General features: G+C 26.2%; 1 protein-coding gene across 1 annotated transcript in view; it reads left to right on the top strand.

The window, feature by feature from the left end:
• The first annotated feature begins 731 nt into the window (after positions 1-731).
• LOC107441514 (uncharacterized) overlaps positions 732-12,208 on the top strand; it is a 162,469-nt gene continuing 150,992 nt past the window's right edge. The window contains exon 1 of the mRNA XM_071184610.2: positions 732-957. The gene's annotated coding sequence lies outside the window, so the exon portion shown is untranslated. The remainder of the gene's footprint in view (positions 958-12,208) is intronic.

Below are 12,208 nucleotides of genomic sequence, written 5' to 3'. Positions count from 1 at the left end.
ATACTTTTAAATTAATCAGAATAAAAATATTTTTATAAACTTGTAAAGTTTTAGTATTATATTATTAATTTGAAAAAATCTAATTGCGTAATATATTTGTTATTATTTTTTTAGAATCAAATTTTTCTGAAAAAAATTCTGGGGAATTCGGATTACATTTCTAATTTTCTTACAATTTTCGAACAGATATCGATTTAACTTTCATCCAGGTAAAATATATTTCTCAAAAACAATTCTATTATCAAGCTTGATGAAAGTCAAATAATGAAAACGAAAAAAAAAAATACACTTATGAAATTATACATAACTTTATAAAATAAAGTGACTATGAGTATGTCAGTTGATTCATGTGATTAAATTTTTAGCAATTATTGTTACTTTAATCTCCTGAAATCATCAAATCGTCAATAATAGTTATTACCCAGAAGAAGAAAAAAAATTAATAGATTTATAATTTTGGCGAAATTTATGACACACTCGATTCATAACTCAGCATATTCCGTGTAGCAAGCAGCCACTAAGGGTAAAATAATTAGGCGAATTAACTCCACTTTCTAACTTGCCGGAGGGTAACGTAAAAGTGAGAAAAGTAAGAACGCTCTGAATAAGATTCACAGGTGTTCAGTAACTATTCTTCACTTTTTCCGCATGTTCCACTTACGGCATTTGCGCATGCGCATTAGTATCGCTCTCGAAGCGCAAGTTTCGGAACTCGTTGTGAGTAAGAATTTCAAGTCATTCCGAAACTCGCGTAGGTTGGATGCGTGAGAGTTTAACAATTGAACTTTCTCGAAGTGTTTGTTTGGTTTTTTTAAAAGGAATAAACATTGTATCGGGTATTAAGCCAAGTAAAAAACTTATTTTTTCCAGTGTTTTTGGTGGTGATATTTTTAGTGGATTTCATCCTCTTCTGCTGGGAATTTAAATGGATTAAAATTGTTACGGATTACATAAAAGGTATGATATTTTTCGTTTTGTCATTATTCTTACTTAAAATTGATAAAAAAATCAGCATGGATAGAAATTTCTGCAATGAAAATAAACGTTGGATTTTTTATATAAATATGTAAGTATTTCCATAGAAAAGTGACAATATATAACTTCTCAAATACTTAAAAATATAGCCTTTGCGGGAAATGATAAATTAAAAATTTGCGAAAGAATGTTTGATTTTAATAAAGTACGCATTTATTTTATTAAAATAAAACAGTAAGCATTTACGCATTTATTTATTTTTATCAATGCTTTTAGTGCAATGAGCGTACACGCTTTCTGAAAGGTACTCCAAATTGGATTCGGACCAATTTGTATGTTCGCCCCATTTGATTTAAGAAAGGCGTAAATGTACAGTACTAATTATTTTAATAAGCCTTCAGCACCTCTCTTGACCCCTCATAAAGCAGGGATAGTATACGGAGAAAAAAAGTATTCTAAAATTACAGTTCTGTACGGTATCGACATTTCTTCTTAAAAAAATAAGTAATTTTAATCAAAGATTTATTTTGTAATTTTTCTCTCGTATACCAAATTTTACTACATTTACTAAATTTTAGCACATTGCTAAATTTCAACATTATACAAAAATCAGGAGGTCGACTTATACACCGGCAATAAAGTCAGACATTGGTTGATTGTAAAATATCGATGCATTATAAGCAGAGACAGAAACGTGAATAACCCTTACAAAGATAAGACAATTTTTAATATGTTATATACCATTAATTTCTCATTTTTTGCATTTTCTGTCCTTATAATTTCGTCACACATAAATTGAGAAACTAAACTTTAAATGATGCTTGGAAAAAAATTAAAAAATACGAAAATTTACGATAACTTATTCAAGATTATCTCAAAAAATATAGCAATGATAACTTTTAAAATATACCATAAAGATACAAATTTTAAAATTTCAGAACATCAACTGTGTCGGTTTCTCACTCTGCTATAGATTCTATTTCATCCTTATCTGCTGAGTCCCACAAAAAATCGTCTTCCCCTCCATCCAAAAAATTCGAAATTTCACACTTTTTAAAAGATTTTACAATAAATTAGAAATTTTTATGTTTGTTTTTTTTTCATCGGTTGACTTATACTCTCGACATTCCAGAAATTTCCTATTTAGTTAAAAAAAAAAAAACAGGGGTCGGGAACGGCATAGACAGTATTATAAAACGTTATTTTTATGTTGATTTCACCAACACATTACAAAAGCGCTTCTGTAAAAATTGCTAAGCCTTTTACTGATCCCATTCGTATAAATTTTTCACGGCAAATTTGACCATATTCTGGTAATTTTGGCAATATATTTTTTCAGAGTGTAATAATGTTCTCCCAAAGTATATTCATAAAATACATCAAGTAACTTATCCACTTTATAGCAATAGGAAAGTTTTGAAGATAAAGTATATATATATATATATATATATATATATATATATATATATATATATATATATATATATATATATATATATATATATATATACATACATGAAAAACATGAATAAAATAAAAAGACTAAATTGTAGAGTAACAAGAATGGTAAAAGCAATAGTCGTTATCAAGACACATCTATTGTTATAAATGCGATATTTCTGAATGAAGAATAATTATCCTAAGATAAAAATTATTCTTTATATGTGTCGATATCGCAAAAAAATATATAAAAATGAATATATATATATATATATATATATATATATATATATATATATATATATATATATATATATATATATATATATATATATATATATATATATATATATATATAATATATTCGGAAAATAAGACGTTCTCTGAAAAAAAGACAAATTAACTCATTACTTGTAACAATAGGTTTTACAAAAATGGTGAAGGCTTTAAACTAATCTAGTTTTATACTTTCCTATTTTTAACCTGTGCTTCTTTATATCCAAAACGTTACCAATAAGAAATAGTTTTAAAAAAATGACTTTTTTCCTGATCTAATGATTAAATTTACCATAATTAGTGTTACGTTTCAGTAGAACTATAGATATGCAAGGGCACATAATCTCCTCTGCTTCCTTCTTCTCCTCTCCTCCTACTTTATCCTCCTCATCTCTACAAAACTTTTATGATTTAAACAATTAAAATGCGACTTCTTGATAAATGAAATGAAATTAATTTCTCACCGTTTGTGATACGTTTTGGAGAAATGATAAAGAAAAAAATTTGCCATATAAACTTTTCTCTTTTTTCCTATTTTTCAATTTTGTTTTATATTATCCCAACGCTCCGTATTTTTATTATTTAACAAACATATAATATGCACGCAAATATGCGTTTTTAAACTTGGCCATTTTGACAAACAATATCCCTTTAGAGAAATCTGCAACTTTAGGAGCATGAATCACCCTACCAGAATCAGGCAAGATCAACTATTCGTATAAATGCAACAAAAAATTTGTTCCCTAGTGTTATTCAAGTTTAATTAATTTTCTTAACTGCCAAATGCAAGTTTTAAATATATTGTTTTAAAAAAACAGTACAGAGATATAACGGAGAAAAAAACTTAACAACTTGTAATTTGAATCCTTTTTCTAGAAAAAAGTTTTTTAAACTTCTCTGATTTCTAGTAGATTGCTATATGTATAATTATCAAGATATTGTTTTGAAACTCTATACTCAATCTTAATTTCATGATTGCATTTTGCTATTTTTGGTAAGATTTAGTCATTAAATATTTTATTTTATTTTAATATATCACTCATTTCTTAATATAAAAGAATTTTTTTCATTATTTTGAGTTTTTCATTAATTTTTGCCTAGAATACAAAAACAAAATCTTTTATAAGTCTTACGTTTTAAGTTATTTTGCAAAGATTCAACTCTTTTAAAATCTTTCCTCTGACGTTACCTAAATTTTTAGTTCACATTATAAAGCATAAATTTCTCACACGGACGAAATTATATTCGAAACAGAATTGCAATCTCGAAATATAATTATATTGCAAAAGCAGATGGAATACCATGCTAAACTTTCATCCAAATCGATCTAAAAACAGTAAACTTTTTTCAATGATCGGTTTTTTTCTTTAGGTGGTTCCTAAAAAGTAAAAATAAATTACTCCAAAATCTGCACGAAGTTATATTTATTAAAACACTAAAACAATTAAGAGTAATTAACATTTAAATAACATTTTTATCAATGTAAACAAAGCTACATTTGCCTCAAACCCAATATTTATATGAAGAAGATTTCATATTTCAAACATTTACACCTTCTTTTTCTCTCGCTTTTATTTTTTCTTCAAGAACGAGAGTTTAAGCTTCGTTGATTGCGAACACTAAAGGTAAATCCACCTTTTCCGTCGGATCGTCTTTCCACACTCTACTGATCATTTACTCTAAATGGGTTTTGTTAAACTTGCCTATGCACGGTTCAAATCATTTAGTGAAAACTTCGTCTGATGTGTCTCAAAAGGCAAAGAGTAATTCCTTTATTTACATACTGCTTCTACGGATTAGGTTGCAAATTGATGATTGATTCTACATAATATTGCATTGAATCATGACAAATGTCTGAGTGGAGATCGATGAGGACAGTTTTGCCCATAATACATCAAAATTCTTAGCCTGACAAATTTTCAAACCATGCTAAGTATGTTTGTGATTTTGTGGTAGCCTTATGAATGATTAAACCTCCTACACGGCAGGAATATAAAATAGCTCGAATGCTACTGTTAAGCAAGCTATATTATAAAATAACTGCAACTAATTCATTTATGATTTAGTATAATCATGTTCTTAAAATATTTTCAGTCTTTTGTAGCATTAAATTATTCATTTTATTATACGTTGAAGGCATTTTATCGTACTTTTAGCGAAGAAGAGGGTTTTGTATATAAGCGATGCATAACGGCTACATAAAAAAGATTAACAGTTAGCAACCACTGTTAAAAGATTATAAGTTATATATATAATGTTATAATGTTTTGATAGAACCTGACGTCTGATAGAAAAACTGAAAGTCAATTTTTTTTTTGGTATAAACTTGCACTAGATAATCCCCTTTTGTTGCAAATATGTGCATAAATATGTTATAATCCGTTATTTTCTGAGAATTATATAACTGATTACATTTTTTGTTTCAAAATATAAACGATGCATAAAGGTAACATTTCTAGAATAAACGTCGTATCGAGACCATTGGTCGTAAATTTCCTGGTTGTACTAATACTTTAATTTGACATAACGATGTTTTTAAAATATCTTCATGCCATCAAAATATAGCAATGATAAATAGCTAACATTCTATCATTTTTGCATTCTATTGCTCTATCCTTGCCGGTTAATACAAGTCTTGAACTATTAAGGAGCTAAAGGCAATGTAATAAGTCCAATTTTCAAATTATTCAAGAAAACCTTTAGGAAGAGAAACATTTAAATATTTATTTTTTATGTTATTTTTTTATCTGGTAAACTAAATAAATAAGCTTCATCCTAAATACGTGATGTCAAAGTTAATATTTCAAATCTAACAATTGATAGGCTCAAAAATATTTTTTAAAATAAGAGGCACTTATTTAATTTTGTATGTTTATGTAATACAATAAAATAAAGCATATTCCAAACTGAAGAATTTGTGTTTCTTTTTTAATACAAATCGCACGAGACACAAATCAAAAGTCAAGAAGAATATAATTAGACAATATTTATCTTAGCAACAGGGTAATATGAAAAAAAAAACAATTGCTTTTAATGAGCAAAATAATACGAAATTTACTGCGAAACATTGTTTTAAGTTTCAAGAGATTAATTTCATTTGATGTAAAGTGTTTAATGAGGAATGATCAGCTATGGTTACATGGCTATTTAATAGGGATTTTTCATTCATGTGCTTTCCTTGGATAATAAAAATAATATTAGAGTTAGGATTTATATAAAGTTAAATGCGCAAAACCAATGAACACAAAGTTGTCTATACCAGTTCTTTGAACCTAATTTTACAGCAATGTAAAAAAGGTTTTATTCTAAAAAAAACCTTCGAAGCATTTTTTCTCCTTGATTCCTTTAGAACTTTAAAATCTCTTTGATTCGTTTTTTAAAAAAAATATTTATGGCTTATAAAGAGTAGAGGAGACTAAAAATTACTGAAAATTTTGCGCATTATTTTCTAAAATTATTATTTTTAGTAATTACACAAAAAAAGCATTAGTTATAAATTATTTGCTAAGGTAACGATATTTCTTCTTAAAGAATTTAGTGTATTGTAAAATCAGGAAAAGTACAAGAAGAGGACTATACAAACAACAAAATCTAAAAATAGCATGTTTTTCTAATTTTTAAAGTATTTTACTAATATTTTTAATTTTATTTGTATAAAATAAGCAGTAAAAAAAAAAACTTTGAACTACAATATCAGTACCTAGAGCCACATTACCATACTAAGTTGCTGTAGCCCTCATCTAATATTAAAAAGCATCGCGTTACCGTTACAATTAACATATAATATCAAGTAATCAACTTGAAGAAAAGATTATTTTAGTGATACATTTTGGTGCCATATATGACTAATCAAGGTTAAAGTGTTGCTCTACGATTCATCATGTACCAGAATTTTTATAGCCTAGAATGAAATTTAAAAGTTTCTTGAGCAAAATGATTTCGAAATGCAATAAAGTCTAACATCTGAACTAATGTTGTTATTTTAAACTTCTGTGACAACATAAAAAATTTTTTTTACTTTATAAATATTTCTAAGTTATAAATAAAAATATAATAAGAACCAGTTATAAAATATTATTAATAGCTTACTCGTAAAAATGTAAATGCATGAAAAATTTTACATTTAAAATCTGTTTTCAAATTTTTCGGATTTGTTTTATATTCTTTAAATTTTTATACGTACATTTACGTACAATTACTTAGACAAAAGAACAAAAATTCTTTAAATAATGCACAATAAATAGCTGTCAAATCTGTCGAATTATCCATTTGCAATTCAGTAATACTAAAATAATGCAACAAAGTTAAATAATAAAATTTAAACAGATGAAAAAAAATTCTACGATCATTAATTTCCGTAAGTACAACGGCACTCATTTTGAAATACTATTTTTTTTGAGTTGCAATAATAAAGCTATCGTTAAGCTATTGAATAATATTAAGTATTTCACTAATACAGTTTTTTTTAACTGAAAATATTAATTTTTTAGTTTAACGGAATTTCTATCGAATAAGTATTTGATTGGACTCACTATCATAACTTCAAAAGAATAAGCAAATTTTATTGTAGCACTTCTTCTGACTTCTGATTTTACTGTAGCACTTCTACTTTGTAAATGTTTCGCTAAAGAAAAAAAATGGATAAAAAATATTCCTTGATCATAATCCCTTATTTATAACGGAAAGAATTTGGAAGCATTAGTTTTTAAAATTCAAGGAGTTAAACGATTATTCAGCTGTTAAAAATAATAGTTTTAATAAAAGAATTTTTTTACCGGAAATATTTGTCTTTTTTATTTTTTAATAGCGAACTAATAAGTATTTGATTCACCGCAGTATTATAACTTATAACGAATCAAACATTTGCTGAGTCAGTAAACGAAAGAATCAGTAAACATCAGAAAGCAACACAAATATAATTTTTTTCAAAATACTAATTTTTTAAAGTTTTGCAAAAGAAAAGCGATAAAGATAAGGGAAAAAATCATTCCTTGAATACAAAACTTCCTTTTTTTATTTATACGTATTTAACAGCATTTCAAATATTTTTCCATTGCTGATTAAAATTAAGAGTTTTGATAATATAAATTTTTAATCCAAAATATTCATCATTTTATTTAACGTACTCTGTAAAAAAAAAATTCATAAATGTTTCCGAATATATGGTGCTGCGGTGCATGTAGTTTTCAAAGACGTTTCTGAATATTTAGGAAACCTCCTTCTGTAATATTCAAAAACATTTCGCATTACTTCTGAAGTATTTTCATTTATTTCTTGCTGTTTTGGATTGTTTTTTTATACATATTATTTGCAGCGTTTTTGCGCGTTTCTTAGTTTTTCGTAAATCTCTCTTGGGACTGACTCTCATATATGTTAATCGTCATTTATCAAACTGTACCTCGTGATGGAACTAAGTTAATGTTTTAAATACTAGTGAATTGGAATTTAATAGTTGTGGTGGTAGCTACGCTACACTTTGAAACTGAATCGGCGTCAATGCGATTCAGTTCATACATTTTTACACCGTTTAAACTTTTCTGAAAGAAAAATTTGTATTTTAGTTTTTTTTTTACGGTAGAATTCTTACCTCACCCTATAAAAAGATAAATACTTCAGACTTATAATATACATGACACTTATAATTTTAAAAAAAGGATTTTTATATGACATTGTATTACTAAAACTATGAGTGGATGGCATTCTTAAAAATTAGTTTTTGACCAATCGCACGATTACGTATGTAACGCAAGTTACAATTACGTATGTAATGCGTATTAGTATCACATAAAAAATTTGAAATAATCTTAATTTAATCCTAATTTCTTGCTATAATCTGTTTTACCCAATGTGTACGTCTTGCTATTTTTAGAACTTTTTAACTCATCAGAATACAATTGAAAGTAATTAAAAAAGGAAACCAACAGTAAGTTTATCAGTAAGAATATACGAAATATAAATTAATAATAATAATTACTATAAAAATGAAAATTTTAAACTTATTATATAACAGTATATTCATGGTTTAGAAATTAGTAAATTCTAAATTACGAACAAAAGAAATTGTAGGTAAGATTTTTACAATTAAATTTAGAAAATATTAAATCAAAATTATGAAAGTAAAAATGTCGCATACATAAAGAAAGAAGTGATTAAATGATAGCGGGATAGATAAAATTTAAAAATATAATGTAAGAATTTTAAAAATTTGAATGTAATAAACCTAAATTAAGAACTTAAAATATTTAAGTAAGTTTCTTTAAACTTCAATTTAGCAAACAAAAAGTAAAAAATATAAAAGAATATGAAAGAATAATGAAACAGAAATGATAAAATTAACTTCCTTCAACTAAAACTATGAATACGAAAGTAAGTTATGGTAATGAAATGAATTATTTTTAAAGTCAGTGCTACAGAAATGAAACTTTGGAAAATGAATAATGCCTTAAGAAGAAAATACTAAAACGAAACTTAAATTAAACCTTTCTAAAAAGTACAAACCTGCAAATTGCTAAAAATTTGCGACTTTTTGCAACAATGACATGGAATATTTAAAAATCAAAAGATAATTAAAATAAATAAATAAATTCACACATTTTTGAACTAAATTTAAATAGGTAAGTTTTTCCCTTAAAAATTACAAACTAATGAATTAATCTAATTTTTTTAAACTGATTAAGTGACTGATTTAACATTTTAATTTTAATTTTGTCGAAAACTTTTTCTAAGTCTTCTTAGTTTGCTTCTAATTAACAACTTCTCTTAAGATCATTTTGATAAAAGAAAAGATTAATCATGGATTTTGGTTATGTGACTAAATATTATCTCAGAAGTCAAGTTTTTGTATGGTCATTACCACCAAGTATTATTTTTTCTTCTACTTACTTTACATCATCTTTACGCAACTCTACAGCATCTGGCATATAAAAAATCAAGAGTTGTCGCCTTTTCTTAAAACTTTTACTGACATAGAAAAAATATAATAAAAAAACTTGGTGATCAAGAGAGAAACAATTTGAATATTACTCAAATTAGTTATTTTAACATGAATTACATCATATCTATCATTAACACATCATATGCTCTATCAATATTAGGCTTATGTTAATTAAAAGAAGTGCTCAGCTTCTTTTTTTCTTTCAAATTTTCAGACATTTCAAAAAAATGAAGTAAAAGATTCTAAAAAGAATTTCACAATAAACTAAATACACTTGAACTATAGAATCTCTGATATCTAGGAAAGTTTTGAGGGCTTTATGAAAACAGTACATGAGTCTTCCAATTCATTCACTTATAAGGAAAAAAGCCTAATAATACTTAATCATCTGATGTTCTGTTCAAAACTATCAGATTATGGTAACATTTACCGTTCTTCTGGCTATATGGGAAAACAAAAAAGTTCGGTAATTTTTAACGAAGAGCTTTGGTAATGATTTTGGTAAAATTAATAATGTGTGATAAAATTTGATAAATGTTATAAAGTTTTGTAAGTTTATTATGATGCCTCAAAGCAAGGTATAAGAATCATTTATTCAGTTGAGTTTACCTTTCAGTTTACTATATTTTACCAAATGAGTGGTAATAAGGACTATAATTTTGAAAACCAGAGTTTCGGGTAAACGAAAAAGTTACCAAATAAATGATTTAAATGCCATATATTCCAGTTTTATTAACTAGAATTATGGGTTCCTTTTACCAGAAATATCATTAACATACAGCACAAAAATTTTACTAATTCAGTTGAGTTTACCTTTCAGTTTACGATATTTTACTAAATGAGTGGTAATAAGGACTATAATTTTGAAAACAAGAGTTTCGGGTAAACGAAAAAGTTACCAAATAAATGATTTAAATGCCATATATTCCAGTTTTATTAACTAGAATTATGGGTTCCTATTACCAGAAATATCATTAACATACAGCACAAAAATTTTACTTATTCAGTTGAGTTTACCTTTCAGTTTACTATATTTTACTAAATGAGTGGTAATAAGGACTATAATTTTGAAAACAAGAGTTTCGGGTAAGCGAAAAAGTTACCAAATAAATGATTTAAATGCCATATATTCCAGTTTTATTAACTAGAATTATGGGTTCCTTTTACCAGAAATATCATTAACATACAGCACAAAAATTTTACTTATTCAGTTGAGTTTACCTTTCAGTTTACTATATTTTACTAAATGAGTGGTAATAAGGACTATAATTTTGAAAACAAGAGTTTCGGGTAAACGAAAAAGTTACCAAATAAATGATTTAAATGCCATATATTCCAGTTTTATGAACTAGAATTATGGGTTCCTTTTACCAGAAATATCATTAACATACAGCACAAAAATTTTACTTATTCAGTTGAGTTTACCTTTCAGTTTACTATATTTTACTAAATGAGTGGTAATAAGGACTATAATTTTGAAAACAAGAGTTTCGGGTAAGCGAAAAAGTTACCAAATAAATGATTTAAATGCCATATATTCCAGTTTTATTAACTAGAATTATGGGTTCCTTTTACCAGAAATATCATTAACATACAGCACAAAAATTTTTTGAAAACCAGAGTTTCGGGTAAACGAAAAAGTTACCAAATAAATGATTTAAATGCCATATATTCCAGTTTTATGAACTAGAATTATGGGTTCCTTTTACCAGAAATATCATTAACATACAGCACAAAAATTTTACTTATTCAGTTGAGTTTACCTTTCAGTTTACTATATTTTACTAAATGAGTGGTAATAAGGACTATAATTTTGAAAACAAGAGTTTCGGGTAAGCGAAAAAGTTACCAAATAAATGATTTAAATGCCATATATTCCAGTTTTATTAACTAGAATTATGGGTTCCTTTTACCAGAAATATCATTAACATACAGCACAAAAATTTTACTTATTCAGTTGAGTTTACCTTTCAGTTTACTATATTTTACTAAATGAGTGGTAATAAGGACTATAATTTTGAAAACAAGAGTTTCGGGTAAACGAAAAAGTTACCAAATAAATGATTTAAATGCCATATATTCCAGTTTTATGAACTAGAATTATGGGTTCCTTTTACCAGAAATATCATTAACATACAGCACAAAAATTTTACTTATTCAGTTGAGTTTACCTTTCAGTTTACTATATTTTACTAAATGAGTGGTAATAAGGACTATAATTTTGAAAACAAGAGTTTCGGGTAAACGAAAAAGTTACCAAATAAATGATTTAAATGCCATATATTCCAGTTTTATTAACTAGAATTATGGGTTCCTTTTACCAGAAATATCATTAACATACAGCACAAAAATTTTACTTATTCAGTTGAGTTTACCTTTCAGTTTACTATATTTTACTAAATGAGTGGTAATAAGGACTATAATTTTGAAAACAAGAGTTTCGGGTAAACGAAAAAGTTACCAAATAAATGATTTAAATGCCATATATTCCAGTTTTATTAACTAGAATTATGGGTTCCTTTTACCAGAAATATCATTAACATACAGCACAAAAATTTTACTTATTCAGTTGAGTTTACCTTT

Source organism: Parasteatoda tepidariorum, chromosome 10 (assembly GCF_982258835.1).
Source record: "Parasteatoda tepidariorum strain Cologne lab strain chromosome 10, Ptep-v5.0, whole genome shotgun sequence".
Lineage (NCBI taxonomy): Eukaryota > Metazoa > Arthropoda > Arachnida > Araneae > Theridiidae > Parasteatoda > Parasteatoda tepidariorum.
Note: the sequence above shows the minus strand (reverse complement) of the source record. Positions and strands in the feature narration are given on the sequence as shown.